General features: G+C 38.5%; 1 pseudogene; it reads right to left on the bottom strand.

The window, feature by feature from the left end:
- LOC136751850 (uncharacterized) lies at positions 1–25401 on the bottom strand (annotated as a pseudogene).
- Positions 25402–25964: the final 563 nt, after the last annotated feature.

The following is a 25964-nucleotide window of genomic DNA, read 5'->3' as shown; positions in this document are numbered from 1 at the left end:
GGGAGCAAGGAGGAAAACAATCAAGAACGCGAGGAGCATAATAAGCTGAAGTGCTATCTAGCAGGGATAGAGGACTAATATTACAAGTGCTGTCGGAAGAGATGCGTCTTGAGTAAGCGCCGGAATGAGGTCAAGGACTCTGCTGTTTTGACTTCGGTGGGCAGGTCGTTCCACCACTTAGGGGCCAGGGATGAGAAGGAGCGGGCTCTGGAGGAAGGAGAGTGGAGAGGAGGCAGAGTTAGTCTTCTGGCACTGGAGGAGCGCAGTGGTCTAGAGGGGATGTATGGAGAGACGAGTGACTGAAGGTAACTTGGTGCAGTGTGGTCAAGACAGCGGTAGGTGAGGGTCAAAGTCTTGAACTGAATGCGTGCCGTTATCGGGAGCCAGTGGAGGGAGCGGAGCAGTGGAGTAGCATGTGTGAATCGTGGCAGAGAGAATACCAGACGAGCCGCAGAGTTCTGGATGAGCTGGAGCGGCGGGTAGTGGATGCAGGCAGGCCGGCCAGGAGGGAGTTGCAGTAGTCCAGGCGGGAGAGGACCAGTGACTGGATGAGTAGCTGAGTTGAGTAGTCAGTGAGGAAGGGATGGATCCGGCGTATGTTGCTCAGGAAGAATCTGCAGGTGTGCGTCAGCGTGGTGATGTGCTGGGAGTAGGAGAGCACAGGATCGAGGGTGACTCCTAGATTTTTAGTGGAAGAAGAAGGAGAGAGTGTGGTGGATTCCAAGGGGATCGAGATGGGGAGCTCAGCAGAAGGTGAGGAAGAATGGGGGAAAAAGAGGAGATCTGATTTGGAGAGGTTGAGCTTGAGGTGGTGCGAGTGCATCCAGGCGGAAATGGCAGACAAGCAGGAAGAGATGCGTGAGGGGATGAGAGGGTCAGAAGAGGGAAAAGACAGGAAGATCTGGGCATCATCAGCGTAGAAGTGGTAGGAGAAACCATGGGAAGCGATGAGGGGGCCCAGGGAGCGAGTGTAGAGAGAGAACAGGAGCGGGCCCAGGACGGAGCCTTGGGGAACACCTGTGAGGAGAGGTTGGGGAGTGGATGAGGAGCCTCGCCATGTCACTTGGTAGGACCGGTCGCTGAGGTAGGAGGAGAACCAGGTGAGAGCAGTCCCAGAGATCCCAAGGTCAGCGAGGCAGGAGAGGAGGATGGAGTGATCAACGGTGTCAAATGCTGCAGAGAGGTCAAGGAGGATGAGGACTGAGGAGAGAGAGGCTGCCCGAGCACAGCTGAGGGAGTCAGTGACAGCCAGGAGAGCCATCTCAGTGGAGTGAGCTGTGCGGAAGCCGGATTACAGAGGATCAAGGAGTGAGTGTTGGGACAGAAAGTCAGAGAGCTGGCGGTGGACCGCCCGCTCGAGAGTCTTTGAGAGGAAGGGGAGTAGGGAGACAGTAGGGCGGTAGTTCTGAGGATAGGTGGCATCAAGGCTTGGTTTCTTGAGCAGTGGGATGACAGCAGCTTGTTTAAATGCAGAGGGGAAACAGCCAGAGAGGAGTGAGGAGTTGAGGAGGGAGGAGATGAAGGGGAGAAGATCAGGAGTGGTTGCTTGGAAGAGACGAGAAGGGAGAGGGTCCAGGTTGCATGTTGTGGGTTTGTGATGCAGGAGGAGAGCAGAAACTTCAGCATCTGAGAGAGGTGAGAATGAAGAAAAGGAAGCTTGATCGGTGGGAGGTTTCGGTGTGATGGGAGATGAGGGTGGAGTATTGAAGAGCCTGCGGATGTCTGCAATCTTGGAGGAGAAGAAGGAGGGCGAAATCATCAGCAGTGAGAGATGGGGGGAGAGATAGGGGAGAGGGCAAATAACTGCAAGAAGCCCCAGCATCAATTGAAGACCGGCGAGACTGGAGTTTGTATTAAACATTCATAAATAAAAAGACATCATGAACTCATGCAGAGTAAGAAGAGCCAGGAAACATTGCTTACTTGTAGAAGTAGGCTAATAGGCCAGTCTTTGCCTTCAAAACAGCATCAATTCTTCTAGGTACACTTGCACACAGGTTTTGAAGGAACTCGGCAGATAGGTTTGCCCAAACATCTTGGAGAACTAACCACAGTTCTTCTGTGGATTTAGGCAGCCTCAGTTGCTTCTCTCTCTTCATGTAATCCCAGACAGACTCGATGATGTTGAGATCAGGGCTCTGTGGGGGTCATACCATCACTTCCAGGACTCCTTGTTCTTCTTTACACTGAAGATAGTTCTTACTGAATGTCACTGTACAGTGATAGAAAAAAGTATTTAATCCTCTGCTGATTTTGTATGTTTGCCCACTGACAAAGAAATGATCAGTCTATAATTTTAATGGTAGGTGTATTTTAACAGTGAGAGACAGAATAACAACAAAAAAATCCAGAAAAACGCATTTCAAAAAAGTTACAAATTGATTGCGAAGAGAAGTAAGCATGATGTGTCTTTCATCTGCTGCAGTAAGTTTCCATGGCCGATCACTGCGTCTACGGTCCTCAACGTTGCACATTTCTTTGTGCTTTTTCAAAAGAGCTTGGACAGCACATCTGGAAACCCCTGTCTGCCTTGAAATGTCTGCCTGGGAGAGACCTTACTGATGCAGTATAACTACGTTGTGTCTTGTTGCTGTGCTCAGTCTTGCCATGGTGTATGATTTTTGACAGTAAACTGTCTTCAGCAGCCTCACCTTGTTAGCCGAGTTTGGCTGTTCCTCACCCAGTTTCATTCCTCCTACACAGCTGTTTCTGTTTCAGTTAATGATTGTGTTTCAACCTACATATTGAATTGATGATCATTAGCGCCTATTTGGTATAACTGTTTAATCATACACTTGACTATATGCCTACAAAATCCCTGACTGTGTACAAGGGTACCTAGAAGAATTGATGCTGTTTTGAAGGCAAAGGGTGATCACACCAAATATGGATTTGATTTAGATTTTTCTAAATTTCTAAATTTCTAAAGTTTACTAACTTTGCATTTTGTTAATTGATTAATAAAATCTGTTAACATGTATTTTTGAAAGCATTCTTACTTTACAGCATTTTTTGACACCTGACTAAATCTTTTGCACAATACTGTGTGTATATATACACTCACCTAAAGGATTATTAGGAACACCTGTTCAATTTCTCATTAATGCAATTATCTAACCAACCAATCACATGGCAGTTGCTTCAATGCATTTAGGGGTGTGGTCCTGGTCAAGACAATCTCCTGAACTCCAAACTGAATGTCTGAATGGGAAAGAAAGGTGATTTAAGCAATTTTGAGCGTGGCATGGTTGTTGGTGCCAGACGGGCCGGTCTGAGTATTTCACAATCTGCTCAGTTACTGGGATTTTCACGCACAACCATTTCTAGGGTTTACAAAGAATGGTGTGAAAAGGGAAAAACATCCAGTATGCGGCAGTCCTGTGGGCGAAAATGCCTTGTTGATGCTAGAGGTCAGAGGAGATTGGGCCGACTGATTCAAGCTGATAGAAGAGCAACTTTGACTGAAATAACCACTCGTTACAACCGAGGTATGCAGCAAAGCATTTGTGAAGCCACAACATGTACAACCTTGAGGCTGGATGGGCTACAACAGCAGAAGACCCCACCGGGTACCACTCATCTCCACTACAAATAGGAAAAAGAGGCTACAATTTGCACAAGCTCACCAAAATTGGACAGTTGAAGACTGGAAAAATGTTGCCTGGTCTGATGAGTCTCGATTTCTGTTGAGACATTCAGATGGTAGAGTCAGAATTTGGCGTAAACAGAATGAGAACATAGATCCATCGTGCCTTGTTACCACTGTGCAGGCTGCTGGTGGTGGTGTAATGGTGTGGGGGATGTTTTCTTGGCACACTTTAAGCCCCTTAGTGCCAATTGGGCATCGTTTAAATGCCACGGCCTACCTGAGCATTGTTTCTGACCATGTCCATCCCTTTATGACCACCATGTACCCATCCTCTGATGGCTACTTCCAGCAGGATAATGCACCATGTCACAAAGGTCGAATCATTTCAAATTGGTTTCTTGAACATGACAATGAGTTCACTGTACTAAACTGGCCCCCACAGTCACCAGATCTCAACCCAATAGAGCATCTTTGGGATGTGGTGGAACGGGAGCTTCGTGCCCTGGATGTGCATCCCACAAATCTCCATCAACTGCAAGATGCTATCCTATCAATATGGGCCAACATTTCTAAAGAATGCTTTCAGCACCTTGTTGAATCAATGCCACGTAGAATTAAGGCAGTTCTGAAGGCGAAAGGGGGTCAAACACAGTATTAGTATGGTGTTCCTAATAATCCTTTAGATGAGTGTATATATATATATATATATATATATATATATATACAGTGGGGGAAAAAATATTTGATCCCCTGCTAATTTTGTACGTTTGCCCACTGACAAAGAAATGATCAGTCTATAATTTTAATGGTAAGTGTATTGTAACAGTGAGAGACAGAATAACAACAGAAAAATCCAGAAAAACGCATTTCAAAAAAGTTATCAATTGATTTGCATGTTAATGAGGGAAATAAGTATTTGACCCCTTCGACTTAGTACTTGGTGGCAAAAACCTTGTTGGCAATCACAGAGGTCAGACGTTTCTTGTAGTTGGCCACCAGGTTTGCACACATCTCAGGAGGGATTTTGTCCCACTCCTCTTTGCAGATCCTCTCCAAGTCATTAAGGTTTCGAGGCTGACGTTTGGCAACTCGAACCTTCAGCTCCCTCCACAGATTTTCTATGGGATTAAGGTCTGGAGACTGGCTAGGCCAATCCAGGACCTTAATGTGCTTCTTCTTGAGCCTCTCCTTTGTTGCCTTGGCTGTGTGTTTTGGGTCATTGTCATGCTGGAATACCCATCCACGACCCATTTTCAATGCCTTGGCTGAGGGAAGAAGGTTCTCACCCAAGATTTGATGATACATTGCCCCGTCCATCATCCCTTTGATGCGGTGCAGTTGTCCTGTCCCCTTAGCAGAAAAACACCCACAAAGCTTAATGTTTCCACCTCCATGTTTGACAGTGGGGATGGTGTTCTTGGGGTCATTCCTCCTCCTCCAAACATGGCGAGTTGAGTTGATGCTAAAGAGCTCGATTTTGGTCTCCTCTGACCACAACACTTTCACCCAGTTCTCCTCAGAATCATTCAGATGTTGGCAAACTTCAGACGGGCCTGTACATGTGCTTTCTTGAGCAGGGGGACCTTGCGGGCGCTGCAGGATTTCAGTCCTTCACGGCGTAGTGTGTTACCAATTGTTTTCTTGGTGACTATGGTCCCAGCTGCCTTGAGATCATTAACAAGATCCTCCCGTGTAGTTCTGGGCTGATTCCTCACCGTTCTCATGATCATTGAAACTCCACGAGGTGAGATCTTGCATGGAGCCCCAGACCGAGGGAGACTGACAGTTATTTTGTGTTTCTTCCATTTGCAAATAATCGCACCAACTGTTGTCACCTTCTCACCAAGCTGCTTGGCGATGGTCTTGTAGCCCATTCCAGCCTTGTGTAGGTCTACAATCTTGTCGCTGACATCCTTGGACAGCTCTTTGGTCTTGGCCATGGTGGAGAGTTTGGAATCTGATTGATTGATTGCTTCTGTGGACAGGTGTCTCTTATAGAGGTAACGAGCTGAGATTAGAAGCACTCCCTTTAAGAGAGTGCTCCTAATCTCAGCTCGTTACCTGTATAAAAGATACCTGGGAGCCAGAAATCGTGCTGATTGATAGGGGATCAAATACTTATTTCCCTCATTAACATGCAAATCAATTTATAACTTTTTTGAAATGCGTTTTTCTGGATTTTTTTGTTGTTATTCTGTCTCTCACTGTTAAAATACACCTACCATTAAACTTATAGACTGATCATTTCTTTGTCAGTGGGCAAACGTACAAAATCATCAGGGGATCAAATACTTTTTTTCCTCACTGTATATATATATATATATACATACACCAGCATCAGTAGCCTATATTGATCCACTGCCAAGATGTTTCCACTTTCTTCGATCTATAGCTTTACACACACACACACACACACACACACACATATGTAAATACTGTGAACTAAATCAATTATGTTTCCCTAGCCTTTTTTGTTGTATAAATTATGATGTAATTTAAAATGAAATATATTTTTCTGTGCAACACACATAGCTAAGCATGTATTAAACTCTGTCACATGCACACACAAGAAACGCTTTAAAATGTGTATCACTGTGATGTCACAGTAAATTTAAACCAAAGAGCATACATAAAAAATATATATTTTTGCTTTAGAACTGCCTCAAGTCACATGTAGGGCAACAGATTGCAAAGATCCAGGAGGTAGTATAGTGTCCTAATTAGTATTTGTTGAAAAATGTAAAACAACCAAACAACAACAGCAACAACAGCATCAGCAGCAGAAGCAACCTTGATGGAGCATTTTGGAGTTTCAAAGAACACTTGTCTTAGAAAATAAACAAGGCAAAGCTTGTTCCATACCCACATCTATTATAGGACCATTCTCTTTCTCATTTCAAGAATCACATATCTGTAATTTATTTATTGCTGCACTCTATGGAAGGGAAATTGTTGTAGCTTCAACTAAAGTAGAGAGTGTGATGCTTGCTGAAGACCTTGTTAAGGAATGCATGCAAGTTAAAGGAAGAATAGAAGCAAGTGGAAAACATTTGTGTACAGTATATATATTTATAAAGAAATATCAGAGAAGTGAAAAACTGTCTGTTGAAAAAGCTTGTATGTTTTGTTTGAAACTGTTAACTATGTAACTGATTACATTATTAGGATTAATTAATGAGCATGACTGTGTTCAAGGTATCCAGTGATTGAGAATGTAATTGTGGTTCTCTGGAACAGGGGCTGGACACCATTTATATATTTTTTAAATCCAACATGGAAAATATGGCCAATATTTTGAAAACTTAACATTAACAAACATCTAAATATGTCATCCTTGAAATTAGTAATGTTTAGTCATGTTAATTAAGTAATGTGTTTCCATTAGTTAATGCATCCAAATATTCAGAAATTAAGACAAACCCAAACATGAATTCATGCAGTATTTAATTAATTAGTTAATATTAACAAATATTTTCCAAGCCTTATTGATATATTGGTAATTTAAGTGTTAATTGTCAAATCTGTACATTGTTATGGTGGCTTAATTACATCAAGGGTAGAGTATAGAATTACCATGTGAAGTAGGGACACTGTCACACATCCAATCATTTGCTTGAGACTTGTTAAAGTTCTCTGTCATTTTCAGACTCTACTAATTCAGGTTACATAGCATGAGAAAGACCACCCATATATCAAGAAGAAATCACTAATGATATTTGCGCAATCTAGCACTGAAATGTCTCCCGTTGTTTGTAACATTTAAATGCTATGCACAAAAGCTGCAATTGAATTCTTATTAAAAATCAATATTGTGAAATAATGTATATATAAGTTGTTTTGTGTGTTTTTCACATACCAAATCATGCTTGAGTAGAAACTATGGGAATAGCTCTATTACAAAGCTAATAATTGCCTGTACCATGTTAATCATTAGATTATAGTAGTATCCATAATGTTTATATACTTTGAGTCAAACTCTATTTGTATCGTATTGAATTAGTTAGGAAATAATACAAAAGCTGCATGGGACCTGACAGATAGAATAACATGCACCAAGCAGAAGTAAACAGAAACTGAACCAACATAAATGGAACTAATGGATTAAGCATAAAAATCAAACACAAAAAAGAAAAACAACAAAACAAAAACAAAACATAACAGAAATGCTTTCGTTCACTACCCTCAGAGGGGAGACTTTTGTGTGTGTTGTTTTGTTAGTTATCAGACTCTTACTTAAATATTCATGATAAAAAACACAAGAAACATTTCTAAGGAAAAGATTTGAGTTGCTGTGGATTGCTTTGCCTTTTATAGCTTAAACAAATAAAAAGAACAGAAGATGTATTACAATGCATTATGAAAGAATTAGTTATCTGGTGGGATGGAGGACAAGCTTTATGGAGCCCGGGAGCCATTAATGGGGATGCTGCAGTCAACTGATCACCCCTGGGATCCAGGGAAGGTCAGTGCTTCTCTGAGCATTGCATCAATATATACAGACTGGTGACAAATTAAAGGAAGCACCAACATAAAGTGTCATTAAATTTGATTCCAATGATGCATAGAATAATTGCATTATTGTTCTGAAGATAGATAAATAACTAATCAATTAAATAAACACTTAAATATCCTATGACAGTAATATTGGCCAGAAATGCTGAATGACACAGTCAAGATAGCAACATAAAATGCATATTTGTTTTAATAACATATATATATATATATATATATATATATATATATATATATTTATATACACATACATATACAGTGGGGCTGTATAACAACATTAATTAAAAAAAAAAAACCTAGAAATAATTGAATATTATTATTATAAAAGCATCATAATAAATATATTGACCACATTATTCTGTGAAAACTACTGCTTCAGAAAATATGAAACTGTAGACACATTCTCCATCTAATCTTCTCCTATCCTATCTTATATGTGCACATGATGATTTTATTCTTACACCCAACGGTGCTTGAACTTATGGAAGCCCTATACATTTTTTTGTATTGATTTGCTTTGCAGTTGCTGGTGATGCTCATCACTCACATCAATATGTTGACTATGCTCAAGATCCTACAGCATCCAGGGAGGTTTTGCCAACGTCTGTTGAGGTGATTTTTGATTTTTATAAAAATCCTAAAATACGTGGTTTGACTGATCTCATCGCTGTACATGCAGCAGTGTAATAAAGAGGCACTTAACTACCAACAGGGCTGATAGATATTCACTATACTAAGAATCTCTCACCCACACAAGGCAACACCTGCTACTGCAGGTCAATCGCTGGGAGTAACTGAAGTTGGCTTGACTGAAAATGATCCCAAAGCTTCCTTAGTATTGTCTAGCCTGAGTGGAAGCAGAAAGAAATTGATTCATATGGAATACAAAATATGGAGTTCCTACAGAAGTAATACGAGTCACTAAAGTTAATTTCAAAAGGTTATATTTTTTTGTGAAGGGTAGGTAGATCCACTGCTAATGTGAAGCAAGAATTAATATCTGATGTAAAATTAGCTTCAGTGTTATCAAGGCTACTGATTCTTTAAATCATATTTAACTAATACTTCCTAAATGTATGATGGTTCCCTTAATGTATTATTTTAATGTGCAAAATTTTTTAGTTGTTTTTAGGAAAATGCCATTTGATGCATTTGTTCAATAAAAAAAAAACAAAAATAAAACAATTCTTTACTTCTATAGACATTAAAAGAATCCCCAAAAAAATCATCCTATGGGGGTTGAGGAGGGGGGGTGGGTTGAGAGCAGTGTGTATTAAATGCTCCACCTACTGCCATCAGAGACCTTAAAAAATTAAACATGTAATTACAGATTTATCAGACCAGGTCCATTAAAAGCTTCTCTATACACAAAATGGCATTATCTTTCTTGATGTATTTATGATGTAGTCTGTTCATTAGCAGCAATCACTGAGGCTTGTCAAAATCATGCAAAAGTGATTCTGGTAATGACCCCAGAGATGAATCAGAGTGATAGATGGGCATCTTAAAATAATGCATATTAATGATACCATGTTAAAGACATGGTTTACATGATTTATTAACAATGTATGTGTTTGTCAATATATAGATTTTTCCAGGATCACTTCAAACATTTGACCTTAAATCTGAGGATCCTTCACATAATTAGATCCGAAACAATGTACACAAGCTGCAAAGTACTTGGGGGAAAAGCAAAATATTATGTTGTTTTGTTTCAATATACATATTGTGAAAAAATAAAAATATATACATATAGTTTGTTTATTGTATTATGTTTTTGTATTCACCGCTGGTTTTTGATTACTAACTGTGTGAACCAATGTCATACATTTTGGAATAAACAGCACATTGATGTTTTTTGTTGCTTCATAAAACTATTAAAATATGTATCTACACATCCTACCTCAGTACTTCCAAGTGAAAATAATATTCTAGAAATGTGTATTTTATGTATTGGAAGACACCCTTATCGTCATCACTGTCATCTGCCATTGGACACCAGTGGTTTATATCACTGATCCCCTGAAGGCCGATTTATACTTCTGCGTAAGTACGCGTGCGTCTCTGTGTAGCGATGCAGAGCAGGGGTTTCTGGGTAAGCGCAGCCCGGAGATGACCGCAGAGGCACCGACGCCACTCCTCCAAGATCTCAACAGCGCATCTCTGCGTCTCTGCATCCTGCGCGTCAGGCCAGCGCTGATTGGCTGAGCAGCGATATTCTAAGAGCGATATTGCCAATCGCTCAGTGCGGCGGCGACCAGTGTGCGATGTCTGTGTGTAGGCACCACCGCAGAGAAACGATGTGAGAACCTAAGAACCTATTGAAAATGCATCTCCTCATCCACAAAACGCAGTTGTCCACATACAATGAGTATTTTGTCCATCGAACTGCACATTTTGTTAATATAATTCACATCTCACCAATCAACATGATTATAAATCTTTCACAATTACTAATTTGATTGCAAAGCCCATATTGTTGGCTATATTTAATATATTATTCAGCGGGCTATAGTTTATCACATGAACTGCGGGTCTGGTGTTTGGAGAAGAATGTATTTATAGCTCATTAATTTTGAGGAGTTTAACAGCAGAAACACCATATATGTATCTAATTCAAATATTTAGTAAGATATAAGAACAGATATGAGGAGAAATTCACATATGCAGAGATGTGTGTATGTATGTTCTAGTGTTAAGTCTCTAGCCAACTATAGCAAGACAATATAGATCTGCACATACAGGATGCAATTTGTATGAGTGTGTGTGTGTGTACGTGTAGTTTCTGTAACATGTCATTAACAGTATTTATTAATTTACATCCACACAATCGTAGGTGCACCATAGAAATCGGGTTTCGTGTTCTGTAGATTGCGATGTGTTAACGCGACACTGCCCCCTATGGACACGTCAACCTTACGTGCAAGTATGTTGACAGACATCTATGTGTGTACGACGCACGCACATGTACTCAGAGACGCAGACGCAGAAGTATAAATCAGCCATGAGACCTGGTTGTGCTGTCCGTGGTCCTGATCCACTGAGCTCTGGCTGTGCTTTCCATGCCCCTCGCCTCGTTACTATATATATATATATATATATATATATATATATATATATATATATATATATATATATATATAAATTCACACTGTGGAGTATGGTGCGTAGTGGAAAAAGATATTAATTTAAATGCATGAAACTCTGAGAGACTGACACATCTAAATGTGAAAAAAAAATCAAGGCAGTATAGACATTCTATAGTCACTGTATCTGCTAAGATCTAAATCTTAGGGGAATGTGCATCTAATCTAAGACAAGTGTTAGATATCTTTTGAGGGCTGAGCATTTACATTGACAGTAATTTTCCACTTTTTTGCTATTTTTGCTTCATGTCCTTGGGCTTTATCAGGAATATTTGTATCACTAATAACTTAGTTGCATTTCAATGACACTTAAGTCAGTAAGAAAGGTAATACCTAAGTAGCCAAGCTTGGTAGAATGCAATGTCTCAATATGTGTAGATTTCATGAAATACTTAATTTATATAATTTTAAATACTTTAGCAATGGGATAATTTTCTAGACAGCACACTTAATTTATGAGGGAAAGAATCATACAATTATAGAATAATTTCACTATTCTGTAAATACAGTTAAAATCCATATGCTAAATGCCATATGCTAAATCCATATGTATAACAAAATTAGATAGATAGACAGTATTCAATGAGACCTACAGTGAATGTTATGCAAGACGTCTTACAGTTATATAAAGTGACCATCAGAGCACTATGTCACTGTCCTACCAAAGTGTTTCAGATATTTAGAATGCATTTTTAATGTATAGAATGTAAACATTATGTAATTTCACCATTGCTTAGCAGGGTTAGGAAACTAATCTCATTCAACATAGTCAGGACAACTCAATATATTATTATTAAGAGTATGACCCTAAATGACACTGTCAACAGAAGCTAGTGGTAGCATTTAACACATGCTCTCAAATCTGAATGCAGGGGGAAATAAACAAATGAAATACATGACATTTGGGCTCATGTGACTTTACTCTCCATAAAGGGCCATTAACAATATTTGTCCTTGCTTTTCAAAAGAAGCCCCAATTATATTTGATCATTGGAGACTTATGTGTCACAGATAATTTAAGGATTTATGTAACAATTACTATAGCCTTGAGAAATCCTCAAGAAACAGTTGAAGGCCTGCACATACAATTCTTCCAGCTCTGTCAGGATAAAATTATTCTCTCTTGAGTGAAAGTGCATTAACATAAAATATACAGGAAAACTATGACTCAGTAAGTTTGGTTGATACACTTAGTTAGAACTAAGCTCTGGAGATTTAAGACCCTGGGGTCAATTGCTAACTCAGTGTGTGTGTGGCATTCGACAAATCATTTGTCCTCCTTGCATATCCATCATAACAGTCTATATTAAAATTGAAATAATTGGCAGTATAATAATAATTCTGAATATGTAATGTTTTGACACAGTTAGATTATTTCTCCATTGTTTTATTATTTGATATCTGATGCAATTAGCTGTCTAAAGAAAAAAGTTTTTGCTACTTCCACTGACCAAATAGAGCTGCAGGGGATTACAGATTGTATCATTCTTTTACCCTGAATACATGTACTTCCTTTAACACATTATTGTACCTAATTTCGAAAGCAAATTAGATTACATGAAGCTGGTTTTTCCAAAAGAAACTAAACACCCTCTACAGATCAATTATTATTCATATACATTAATTGCTTCCATAATATTTCATTTTTTTAAATAAAATGATTTTAGAAGGGAGTACATATTACTCTTTAGTAAATACCCTCCCTCCACAATGTATTTCATACCAATTAAATAATAAGGAAACTTTTCTATTTCACCAAACTTTACAGAGTATAGATTTCGTAATCCAGCAGGACACATTTATTATTCTCGCTAAAACCTTAAAAATAGTTCTAATGTTCTGCTGTGTGGTGGTTGACGTTGAATTGAGGAAATAAAACTTTTAAAGTAGGACTGGGGTGTGAATGTGGATCTTGGGAATGCATTGTGCAGGGTTGTATCTTGTGATTTATGTGCACCCACTGAACATTTTGAAACACAATTTATTCTAATACAAGTGCAGTGTTTCTCCCAAGGAACCTCTTCTCTATACTTGCGGATTACACAGGGTAAATGACCTGCCTATATTTATAAATAACTGTTATTGATCCAAAAATAAAAAAGGAACAACCTTGTAACTATAATCTATATCGACATATCATGTTCATTCATATAGATATAGTTAAATCCCTTATCATCTATCCAGTGACATTAAAATCCACATTTAAGACACCCAAAAGGTTCAGTACAGATTTGTATTTTCTCAGCTTGTATGTAATTAAGAATCAGGAAATGCTTTGCAATACAGTGGCAGAAGTAAGAGAGTACAGACCAATTGCATCAATTTAAAAAGCTTTAGATGGAAATATATTTGTCTGCCTCTTTCATACTAGCTTTTTTTCATCTTCAAACTTTCAGTAAATGTACACAACATCCGTCTTGTATATTGTCTGGCTGTCTCAGGTTGGAAACGACTGTATTTGCAGTTGCTTGCATTTCTCTCCTATTTTAATCTATTTTGATATAACAAATACAACTTTTGTTCCACTTTTATTTTTTGTGTGTTTTGTATTTTAATAACTGGGAATGAACAAGTCTTCATTTTTGTTTATGATCTTTTGCTCTTAATGTATTACCACAGCAAATGTACTAATTAATTAATAATTTTTCTGAATAAATGTAGCCTATGAATAAAGGTTATAATAATGTATTTTATTATACGTTTTACCGAAGCCTGTAAGCTATATGCAGTGACAACACTTTGGAATAGCCTTAGATATTCCCCTGATCTTGTTATCATTGCTTGCTCATTATTTCACTTGAGTTATCATTCCAGTTAAATATGTCAAAGTGCAAAAATGAAACTTACATATTAAAACTGAAACAGCAATTTTTAATATATAGAATAGAAATGATATAGAAATTAAACTTTGTGTCAAGGCACTGCATATTTTAATAGGAAACATGGTCTTAGATTCATGTTTAATTAATGTGAGATTACATTTTTACATCTCTGATTAATTATATTTTCTATATGAGCCAGGTGTTGTTCACACCATCCTGACAATAACAATTCTTGCTAGCCTGGAATTAAAATAACTCACAACACAACCTTCTTCTCAATCTATTAGTCATTAGGTTGATCTCCAGTTTTGTGTGAAAAGCAGCCATTTTAATGGCAGTTGGAGGATAGGAAAGACCTGCACCCATACTGTGATCTCCTTGGGTTAAAACTGATAATCTCCAGGCTTATCGTGTTGGGCTCATCCTTCACTCCTTGTGTTAGCTTTTAGGGGATTAACTGATACGAAGCCCTGGGACTTTCCAGCTTGATTCTTGAGATGAAAGAGGTCAGTTTTCAAAGACACTAATTTCTTATTATGCAAGTACAGGATGTGTGAGTGGGAGTGTATTTTCTTGTGTGGTGACTTGACTCAATGCACATTCCAGTCCTCTTTCTTTCTGGCTGATTAATTATTTTTTTCAATCACAACTCTAGAGATATATTATTGTTTTATATTGATTATGGAGGCGGAGGCTGAGTCGATTTCTGTATATATTATTGAATCAATTTCATTTAAAACATTTAAACATCTGATTGTCTTCGCTCTATTGTCTTACATTTTGCTTCTGTGAGTGTTGCACATGTAATTAGTATATGCTTAATATGTCTCTTAAGAAATGTATTTCATCCCTCAACAAAAGGAGATATAAGATGAATGATTTCCTTTGTTATGTGTAAACTGGGAACAAAACAAAGGGTAAAATCCCAATGATTTGCGCAAAAGAGTTCATCACATACATTCTGTGAAATGGCAGTGTTGGAGGATGAACTATTTCAGGGGACTAATATAGTTGAAGATACATAACATGCTGATATATTCTGACAGTGTGATTCACTTTAATATGACAAGGATAAAGCAGATTTAAATACACTAGTGCATTAAATTCTACATTATTGGTAGCCCCGGTAAATACTTTTTTACTGTGGGATTGTTTCAGCTGATAAAGTATATGAAATAGTTAATTTACTCACAGATATACACTGTACAGCAAAGTGTTTAAGGGTATGCTGCTTTTAGATTATAAACTCATTAAACCACAGTGATGTAACCTCTATTTTTTTAGCAGCCCTAAGTCAGCAACACTTTAACCATGTCATTCACATTTGATTGTAGTGTACAATATTTTCATTTGCATTTGCATCTCAGTTACTACTGTAGACCCATGCCTGTTAGTTGTCTTAGTATTACACAATGAGTATGCTGATATGATGACATTTATGACACTTTTGGCTAGAAAGAGGATCCTTCTTTGCTTGAAATCTCCCCCCATCACCCACCACTACTAGATTAAAGTTATGTAAAGTGAATTTATTGTGACTGCCTTTTTTCAGACTTGAGCAGAACAATCCTACCATACAAATAAGAGCTATGAGATGCTCCTGGGATGAGGGGATGATACTGCCATCTGATTGACTGAGACTCTATTAAACTGACTTGATTTTCACTTAGGGTTTGGTTCAGGTACACTGGCTTTGTGATGGGGGCCAAAACAGGGGGATATGGGCCCTAGGAGGGCACAGTAATGAAGGGGAAGGAACAGAAATGTATTAGGTGGAAATACGTGTTCAGATTAGGATCTCTTAAATTATTGTTCCTAAGTCTCCGTATTTTCCATTTAAATACACTTATCACATATTGTTGACATTGTAAATGTGAAATTATATCTTATTCTATTTTTATGTCAAGTTCAAATTCTATCTTTCTACCCAACATGTAAAGTTCAAATGTTTTACCAATGATATTTTAAAAGCGGACTGACTGAGAGGGTAGAGACATCAGGCAGCAATTAAATTCAGTCCGACTGATCAATTTCTAAATTAAGTGGAGCTTGAAACTTGTAAAATGGCAAAGGCCACAGTAGACCACAATGCTGCAGTGAGCAGGAATGCACTGAAACTGAAGATATTTGGAATGTCATTTGGATCAATTGCAGATGAGACCTAATAAGCTGTAGCAATATGATGAAAGACTAAAATGGGTGAGTTCAATAGTGTAAGTCTGTCATATATCCTCATCTTTGGACATCCTAGGATACTTGAGACCAACTGAATTGGCATAAATGCATCACTTATTTACATAAAACGATTTTAACATAAATAGCTGACTGAGAGTTGGGTAAAATTATATTTTATTTTTATTCCAAGGTTTTTTTAGTCTGACGTATTAGGTTGTTTTGTGAATATTGTTGACACTATCAATGACTTTAAATTGTACTGAAGACCTTGAATTAACATTAAATTAACTCAGTGAAAAACATTCAATCATCGAGTTAGGTTAGAAGGCAAAAACATTGGTAGAACTGAAAAGCACTGAAAAGTCCTCAGAAAAAGCAAACAGCTTGTATGTGTTTGTTGATTGATAACAGACAACAATATATATTATACATACTACTCATAATAATATCATCCATCTATGCATATTCCCTGTTATCTTTCAATTCTAAAACAGTTCCCAGGGGGATTATGGGACATCACCCGATGCCTCTCCAAAGGGGATTCCCAGTCTTCTGAATGGCATTTTCATCCACAGCTGGTTTAACGTATTTGAGCTCGGTTCAGCAGGGCATGCACAGATCTGTTCGCCTCACGAGAATGCATACACTGCCCTCTGTCGTTGTCCATCCATGAGTCAGACAGCTCTCAGTGCTCTTGGTGGCCCATCGGTGGCCCCAGAGGCTGTGCTTCTAGGTGCTGGTCCAGCTGCTTGATTCTGCTTCAGGTGGGTGTGTTGTGGCAGCTCTGGATTTGGACCCTGAAAGGGATCAGCTTTCAGCATAAATTTGGGGTGTCAGCCGTGGAGTTTGTCTGACATTGTTTTCACACCTTGGGACAGGCTATGTCTAAACAATTCCTGTCTCATTGGATTGTGGATGCCATTGCCTTTATGAGTTTATGAGTCAGCTGGTCTCTAGGTACCTGAGCAGCTTGTAACACATTTCATCCGTGGTGTGGCTGTGAAGAACCTTTCTTTAATGAAGTGGAGGAGTCATGGAGTGGAGAAAACAGAATCTTTATGACGAGCCGGCAAGTTTGTCATAGGTTTCATACACTTTTGGTTCATGGGCTGGGCTGTATGACTGTTGGGTTCCTCCTGTCATGGAAACAGATGCATCCCGTTATCTTCAATACATATTTGGCCTTAAGTTAAAAACAGGAAAACCACAAATGGACGCCAAGAGAGGAAGTCAGCAAAACCTTATCTTGCTGTCCCTTAACATATCAGTATTATTTTTAAATGCTAATGTTAAGACAAATCATTTCAGTTCATATTAATCATTACACTGGTTTCTTCAGGCTGCTTCTTGGGGTACTTTTGAGATGTGCTCATTAACAAAAACAGTTCCTGCCTATCTGGAGAAAAGATTAAGTCCACAAACAGACTTTTAACAAACAGCTGTGGGCCCTCTCTCTCTGCAGTTTGATCCTTTCTATTATTGACAGGAATGTCTAGAGGGTATGCCCTGAACAACTTGCAAAAGTGGTTGTTGCTACCATAAAACATTTACTTTGATTGGTCTGCATATTATTATTAATATAAAACATAATACAGTTTATATAAAATATTAATAACGGCTCTTCCGTGTCTCTACAGGCTGGATGTGTAGAGCTCTGCTCCATCCCTTGCACTGTCTGTACTTAGTTCTGCTATGCCGTCAGAGCAGGTTTGAATTGCTCCCTACACTTTCTGTCTTGACGCTCACACCTGTCCCTCAGACATGGTGCTCCATTGTTCCATTGTGTGTTTACTCTGCCAGTTAGTCCTCTTTCTTGATGGTGTGGGTACACATATCCCATAATCCCCTTGGGAACTGTTTTCTAAATTAAAGATAACATTGGGGTTGAGGACACAACCTTGGATATCTGAAAGAAGAAAACAGTTCCCAACTTTGTGAGGTCTCTCTACAGTCCCATTCAGCTGGGGCAAAAGAGGGCGTATAGCCTGCTACTATGCTCCACATAGTGATGATGCATTTTATAGATCTTTAACATGATTTATGGGTTCTATGGGCTGGTTTCACATACCAAAATTAGCATGTCTTGCATTACCCAATTTTATTTTAGGTTGGGTCATTCAAGTGTAGTTAAAATCAAGGTCTGTGAAACTAGTTGTATACGTATCACCTGTTCCATACAAAAAAAAAAAAACAACACAAATAAAATGCCTTTAGAGATATTAACATATGTTCAAGTACTCAATTAAAAGCATCCCTTTTTAAAAGTTTGTTGTTTTCAGTCAAGACAACAACAGCAGAAAAAAAACATGACAGTTATGAGAGGTGGCAGTAAGTCAGTGGCAGGGTGATAACCTAATCTGATTGTTATTGATTTTAAAGGCTAGATAGCTTTCCAAAATTGTACTGCTAATAAACTCTATAAACCTTACTTGAGACAGCATTTCAATACCTGGAAATTAGGCCTTTAACCCACAAGTATTTGACAGTTTTCATTTGATAAGCCTTGTTAAACATGACATTTTTATCTCATTCTCTTTCTCATTTTAATGCCTGGCTTCAAGTAAACGCTGGAGGAAACTATTAACAGATACACATAAGAGGTTGTCAAGGAGCTGTAGGGAGGCAATGGAGTGGTATAACAAGTGGGGATGGATGTAATACGAAGGTGTGTGCAAAACTGCATGGAATGCATAAGTCTGAGAGTGAAGAAGGAAGCTGCAGACGGGTTTCATGTGCATAATTAAAAGTTAAGAACCTTCTTTAGCATAGACTAATTTACTAGGTCCATCAAGAAAGCCCGGCTAGTTTTGTAATCAGGCATATATTGAAACAAAAGGCTCTATTATTTCACAGATTGCAAAGTATGAACCCATTTTTTTTTCTCTCTTGGGATTATAGCTCCTTATGGGAACCTTAGTACTAAACATGTAATTTGCAGGTGCAGCAGGTGATGGGTAGAGTTATCTAAGAACCAAGACCCTTAAATTACTTTGTTTCAATTAAAACGAGCAGACAAAAAAGCAAAAAAGGTGAAATTTTTACACTACATATCACTTGTCAGTTTATCTAAAACAGCAGATATAATTTTATTCTTTGCATTTTAAATCATGGAAATCTAATGGTAAACTGATTTACAAGCCATGTTTAATATCTGCGTGTGTTTATACTTACATGAATGCAGATCGATGTCAGTAGAAAGGAAAGCCTGTCTTACAGAGCTTTCTTAAAGTTGCACTGGCTGGTTTGAAGATGAGCTAAATCAAATCTGCCTGTAATCATTTAAGATGCAGTCCACAGTGCCAATTTCAGATGGAGCTCGAGGTTATGAAGTAGTGTGGTTTCATCTTAAAGAAACTCCGGAAATTGAACAGAACATATAATTAAATAAATGTATACGTAGGTTGTTTTTTGTTGTGTGCTTTTGTCCGGTTTGAGTACCTACAGAAGTGAAAGTTTTCATTTCACTTTGGAAAAAACTACAATAATTATGATCGTTATGGTCAAACACATTTTTTATCTTCGTTTTGTAGGTGGCACAGTCACCTCAGGCTGGAGTTTTGGGACAGCTTTTTATAAACTACCCTTGATATTGCAATTGTATTGCAATAAGAAAGGTACTATTCACATGGTAAACACACACTGTAACATACTGTGCATTAGCCAATTCATACAAATGGCATGAGTGGCATGATCAAGTGATGTAGACGTTGGAATCAAAGTGATCGCTGCAGATTGCGTTTTTTTTTCTTCTTGCAAAATCCCCTGCCGATTAATATCCTCTGTTTTTGGAAAGTAGAACAAAATAACTCTGTCTTCACTATTTTTTCCGCAGCCATGGGCACATACACTTCATGTTGTTAATGGAAACTATAAATACTATCAAAGAGTAAGACCATGATGCCAAACCACGGTTGACTGCTAATAATTGCCATGGGGAAGACAAATCTGGGGATTCCGAAATTGTTCTTCTATCCAGGAAGTTATGACATGACACATCCTATCAAACAGAGAGCTTACATGGTTAAGTTTGACATGCGCCATTATTTGGTGCTTATGTGATAGACTCAATCTGGAAGAGTGGTATGTATCTTACTTATACACTATAACAACACAAAGACTCATACAACCATGATTTTAGCAATAGATTTACTTTTCCTTTAAATATAAATGGCTTTGCTAAGGTTTAATTACACACAATGCTTACCCTTACCTCAAAACCAGACCTGATGGAAGACTGCCATATGGCCTCTTTTAAATTATATGCACAAAATGTCAGGTCTGTGTGTGGGCGTAATTGCATTCAGTTCAAATACAGGCAGCCTGTGCCCAGCTTACATGCCGGCTACAGGCATTTTTAGGGGCACTCTGATGTAACAGATCTCTTAATACAATTGCATTTAACAAATTACAAAATTAATTAATTGAAGCGAGAGAAGAAAACTGTGAATGCCTCTTCTTTTTCTGCATTTTTCTTCCATTAGAGTATTTAGTTAATCAGTTAAATGATAGGTGACTTGTATGAAAGATTTTTAATCACACACCATTTAAAACCTACCAAATTAATTACATAAAGGTGAGTGGACAAAATTAACCAGTAATTGCAGACAAAATGTATAACATAACAACGAATGCAGGTTTAACTTCCAATTTAATTCAATTACAAAATGCAGAATAGACCAGTTTAAACAGAACAGAGTAATGGACAATAAATACACAATCCAAAATCAATTCAAACAACATTTACAGGCACATAAAGAACATTTGCTGAACAATTTTACAGCACATTTAGACATTCAATCTGTGCTGCTCACCAGCTGCAATTGAAACTCTTCAGTGCTGACAGGAAATATGGTGTGTAAAACAGAAATGGTTGGGTCTGAGATTTCTGAAACCAACACAAAAAAATGCATTTAGAGAATATTTAAAATCTGTGGGCCAATTCCTTACAAATGTTCTCCTTCAAGAATATTTGATTTCTCCTATAAAATGTGTCCTTTTGGATTTTACTTGTGAGAAGCATAAATGACATGTTGTATGTATAGGACACTAGGCCAGCAGAAGAGAATAGTAGTGTTAGTTGTCCAGTTAGCACAAAAATAAATGAATATCCACTGCATTTTTAAATTTGATGTAATAAATGTTGCCTATCCCCTATCCCTAAGTGTTTTGTATCCTAAGTGCTTTTGGTGCTTGGTTTCATTGTTTTACATAGAATTCTGTGATGCTGGATGTCAGTAATTAAACATGATGCTTTAGCATGGAAACGCATGCAAGGTGTGATGCCAATTTGCTTCCCATGTACACTTCCTGGCAAACAAATTACATAAGTTATTTAAAAGCTTACACTTTTTTGCAATACAATGAAGATGACACAAGAATTGTTGCTGAATGCCTTTTAAAATACATAAGAAATTGCACACACACCAAAAAATTAAATCAATAAATAGATAAATCAGGTTTCTTTAGCACAATTCTTGTAATGCTCACTTTCTACACCTATTAACTATATCAAACATAGTGTTTAGTGCCATTCCTCCCACAAAACTATAAAGTAAATATATTGTATGACATTCACATTGTTGCATTTACCAAAATGATGTATGACATGACTGAAAAGCAGAATTTGGTCTGTGACATTTAAATTTTTTTAAAGATGTCAATATCTCATACCCTATTACTCATATAGGCCATGCTACAGTGACACTGAACGACTATATAAGCATGGTTTATTCTTCCAATTGCTTTTAAAGATGTGCTTTTTGACATACAGTTCCTGCAGTGACCTAAATGCATTACTGGTTCTGAGCCAAAGTAGTTTTCTTTTTTTTTTTTAACAAACTAACTTTCAGAGAACATATAAAGCATTTGCCTTGCATAGTTTTATGACAGTGTGTCATTTTAAGGTTTAATGCAGTGCTTGAATGTGTTGGTGGTACAACAGAAACGCATGATTATTTCGTTTACTGAAGTTCAAATGCAAGGCTGACAGTCTTCCTGTAACTGATGAAATTCAATCAACAGGGTGACAACACGGGGGAATCGCTGAAGCAAACACAATCCCAAGGCAGCTGCACAGAGCATCTCAGGTTTAATGTACTGGTGTTCATTCATTCAAACACATTATTAGGCATTCATTTATTTCTGTTACAACAATTTAGCTGAGGGATTCTTATCCTGGATATATTCACATCTCTTGTTTCATATCTTCTGGAGGCAATCACTTTGAGTTTCACTCCCTAGGCTCCTATATATAATCTTTAGCCTTTTCATGCAAGGGAGTATCATCTCTGTGCAGGTTACATTTCTTCTCCAGGAATTATTTCTTTAAGGCTAATAACTCTCATAAGGTTTCAAAGAAATGTTCCTGAAATAGAAGGTTTTGCCATTAATAGATAAAACAATGTTATTGAATGTAAGATATGGATGAATGTAAAATATACATATGTATTTTAAAAGCTGGTGCAGGTACAGTGAGGGAAAAAAGTATTTGATCCCCTGCTGATTTTGTACGTTTGCCCACTGACAAAGAAATGATCAGTCTATAATTTTAATGGTAGGTGTATTTTAACAGTGAGAGACAGAATAACAACATTAAATCCAGAAAAGCGCATTTCAAAAAAGTTATAAATTGATTTGCATGTTAATGAGGGAAATAAGTATTTGACCAAGTACATTAAAACAAAAAAACTATTGGTATTAGTATTACTCAGTATATTGAGTATAGTTACTGACGGTAACCAATAGGGGGAAGTTAACTAACAGAGGGAGGTGACTGGGGATTATTCAGGCACCTGATCTTCAGTATCACTATCACCGATGTCTATAGTGGTTAGGGACTTAGGTGCGAATGGTTGGCTTACATGGTAAGCCGGTGCTCCCTTGAGGTTATGCACTCTGTCGTGCAATACACGCAGACGTTTAGCTAGTATCCATATCACACTTCCTGTTATGATCCAGCCACTCAGGAGCAATGTTATGAGTACCATATCCCCAGCCACCCCAGCCATGAGACAGCCTGTGCTTTCTCTCATGTGACTCTAGGAGGGTGGTTTGCAAACCGGTTTGATCTATTGCAAACTCTATGGTTTTAGTACCTTCCACTTTTACCCTTTCGCTAAGAATGCTGTCCAAATTAAAATTGTGTCCCCGGCCCCCTTCCCCAGACATCTCACAGCAGGGATTCCAAGCTATTTGGCCCATTCTCAATGCCATCCTCCCAAGACTGCCACTTTGATGTAAACCAGTTCACATGCTGATGAGCCAAGGAAATCTGATAACTTTGGGGGGAGAGGTCTTCTTTAGATCAGTGCTTCAGCTCAGGGCTAAAATGCTCTTATCAAAATACACCCCCCATAACGCTACATTATTATAGCTGTGTACATCCCCGCACAAGCCGTTACAGACCGGGCACTCAAGGAACTGTATGGGAGTGTAAGTAAGCAGGAAATCACGCATCCTGAGGACACGTTCATTGTGACCAGGGACTTTAACAAAGCCAAATGTAAGTTAATAACACCGAAATATTATCAACACGTCAGTTTCAATACACAAGGAGATCGGGTTTTGGACCATTTTTACTATCCCTCTCCATGGTTACAAATCCCTCCCCTGCACACCATTTGGTAAATTGGACCACTCCTCCATTCTCCTTCTGCCTGTTTACAGGCAGAAATTGAAAAAGGAAACACCCATTCTTAGAGCAATTCAGTGCTGGTCACAGAACAATCAGACTCTACGCTACAGGACTGTTTTGAGCACTTAGACTGGGAGATGTTCCGGTCTGCCTCTGATGATGACATTGAGGTTTACACTGACATCGTAACATGTTTCATCAGGAAGTGTATAGATGATGTAGTGCCGACCAAAACAATACGGATCTACCCTAATCAGAAACCGTGGATTAATAGCGATGATCGTGCGGGAATTCCGGGAACATGGAGGAACATAAACAAGCTAGCAGATGGCATTCTGGGCTGCATCATCAGAGTGTGCAAACCAGCTGGCTGGTGTTTTTACAGACATTTTTCAACTTTCCTTCTCCTTGTCTGTGGTCCCCACATGCTTTAAAAGATCCATCATTGTGCCTGTACCGAAGCAATCCAAAATCACTTGCTTAAATGACTGGCGTCCTGTTGCTCTGACTCCCATCATTAGCAAATGCTTTGAGAGGCTAATCAGAGATTATATCTGCTCAGTGCTGCCTGCCTCATTGGACTCACTGCAGTTTGCTTATCGCAACAACCGCTCCACTGATGATGCTATTGCTTTTACATTACACACTGCCCTTTCCCACCTGGAAAAAAAGAACACATATGTGAGAATGCTGGTTGTAGATTACAGCTCAGCATTCAACACCATAGTGCTCCAAGCTTGATGTGAAACTCCGGGCTCTGGGCTTAAACAGCTTGCTGTGCAGCTGGATCCTGGACTTCCTGACAGGCAGATGCCAGGTGGTTAGAATGGGCAGTAATACTTTCTCACCAGTGACCTTAAACACTGGAACCCCGCAGGGCTGTGTTCTCAGCCCACTCCTGTATTCCTTGTACACACATGATTGTGTGGCAACACATAGCTCAAATGCCATCATTAAATTTACTGATAATACGACAATGGTAGGTCTGATTACTGATAATGATGAAATCGCCTATAGAGAGGAGGTGCACATTCTGACACGTTGGTGTAAGGAACATAATCTCTCCCTCAATGTCAGTAAGATCAAGGAGCTTGTGGTGGACTTCAGGAGAAAACACAGAGAACACAGACCCATCACCATCAATGGAGCACCGGTGGAGAGAGTCAGTAGTTCCTTGGTGTCCACATCACTGAGGAACTCACATAGTCTGTCCACACTGAGGCCGTTGTGAAGAAAGCACAGCAGCATCTTTTCTTCTTGAGACGGCTGAGGAAGTTTGGACTGAACCGCGACATCCTCATATGGTTTTATACCAGCACCGTAGAGAACATCCTGACTACCTGCATCACTGCCTGTTATGGTGACAGCACCGCCCTCAATCACAAAGCCCTGAAAAGGGTGGTGCGAACTGCCAGACACATCATCGGAGGCGAGCTTCCCTCCCTCCAGGACATCTATACCAGGCGGTGTGTGAAAAAAGCTTGGAGGATCATCAGAGACTCCAGCCACCCGCACTCGCAGCATCAGGACCCGTACCAGCTGATTATATGATAGTTTCTTCCTCCAAGCAATTAGACTCTTGAACTTTTGATTGCTTTTTTGAGATATATATATATATATATATATATATATCTGCATCGTACTTTATCAGCCTCAGACTGGACTTACATTTTATATTTTTTTAATAACATATTGGCAACTGACTATCAATTGACAGCTTAATATTTATTTATATTCATTATATGGGGGTGTACAGTGTATTTTTATTGTAAACAGTCTTAATTTGTGTATACTTTATATTGTAAATTAGGTGTATATTGTATATTGTGTTGTGTAATTGTGTCATGTGTAAATCAGATATTAAGGGAAATTGTCATACTGCTATGTTGATTGGAACTGCACCTAAGATTTTCACCCACTGTTGCACTTGTATATGGTTGAGTGGCAATTAACGAATCGTATTGTATCGTAAATCTCAGAAAATATTGACAATTATTACATATTCTGGAACCAGACAGTCTACTGATCAAAACAAGACCATCCACATTTTGGTAGAAGCAACACACACCCATAGAGATCTCAAAATG

The sequence above is a fragment of the Amia ocellicauda genome, chromosome 6, assembly GCF_036373705.1.
Source record: "Amia ocellicauda isolate fAmiCal2 chromosome 6, fAmiCal2.hap1, whole genome shotgun sequence".
NCBI classification, from domain to species: domain Eukaryota; kingdom Metazoa; phylum Chordata; class Actinopteri; order Amiiformes; family Amiidae; genus Amia; species Amia ocellicauda.
The sequence above is the reverse complement of the archived record's forward strand: the minus strand, read 5'-3'. Positions and strand labels throughout refer to the sequence as shown.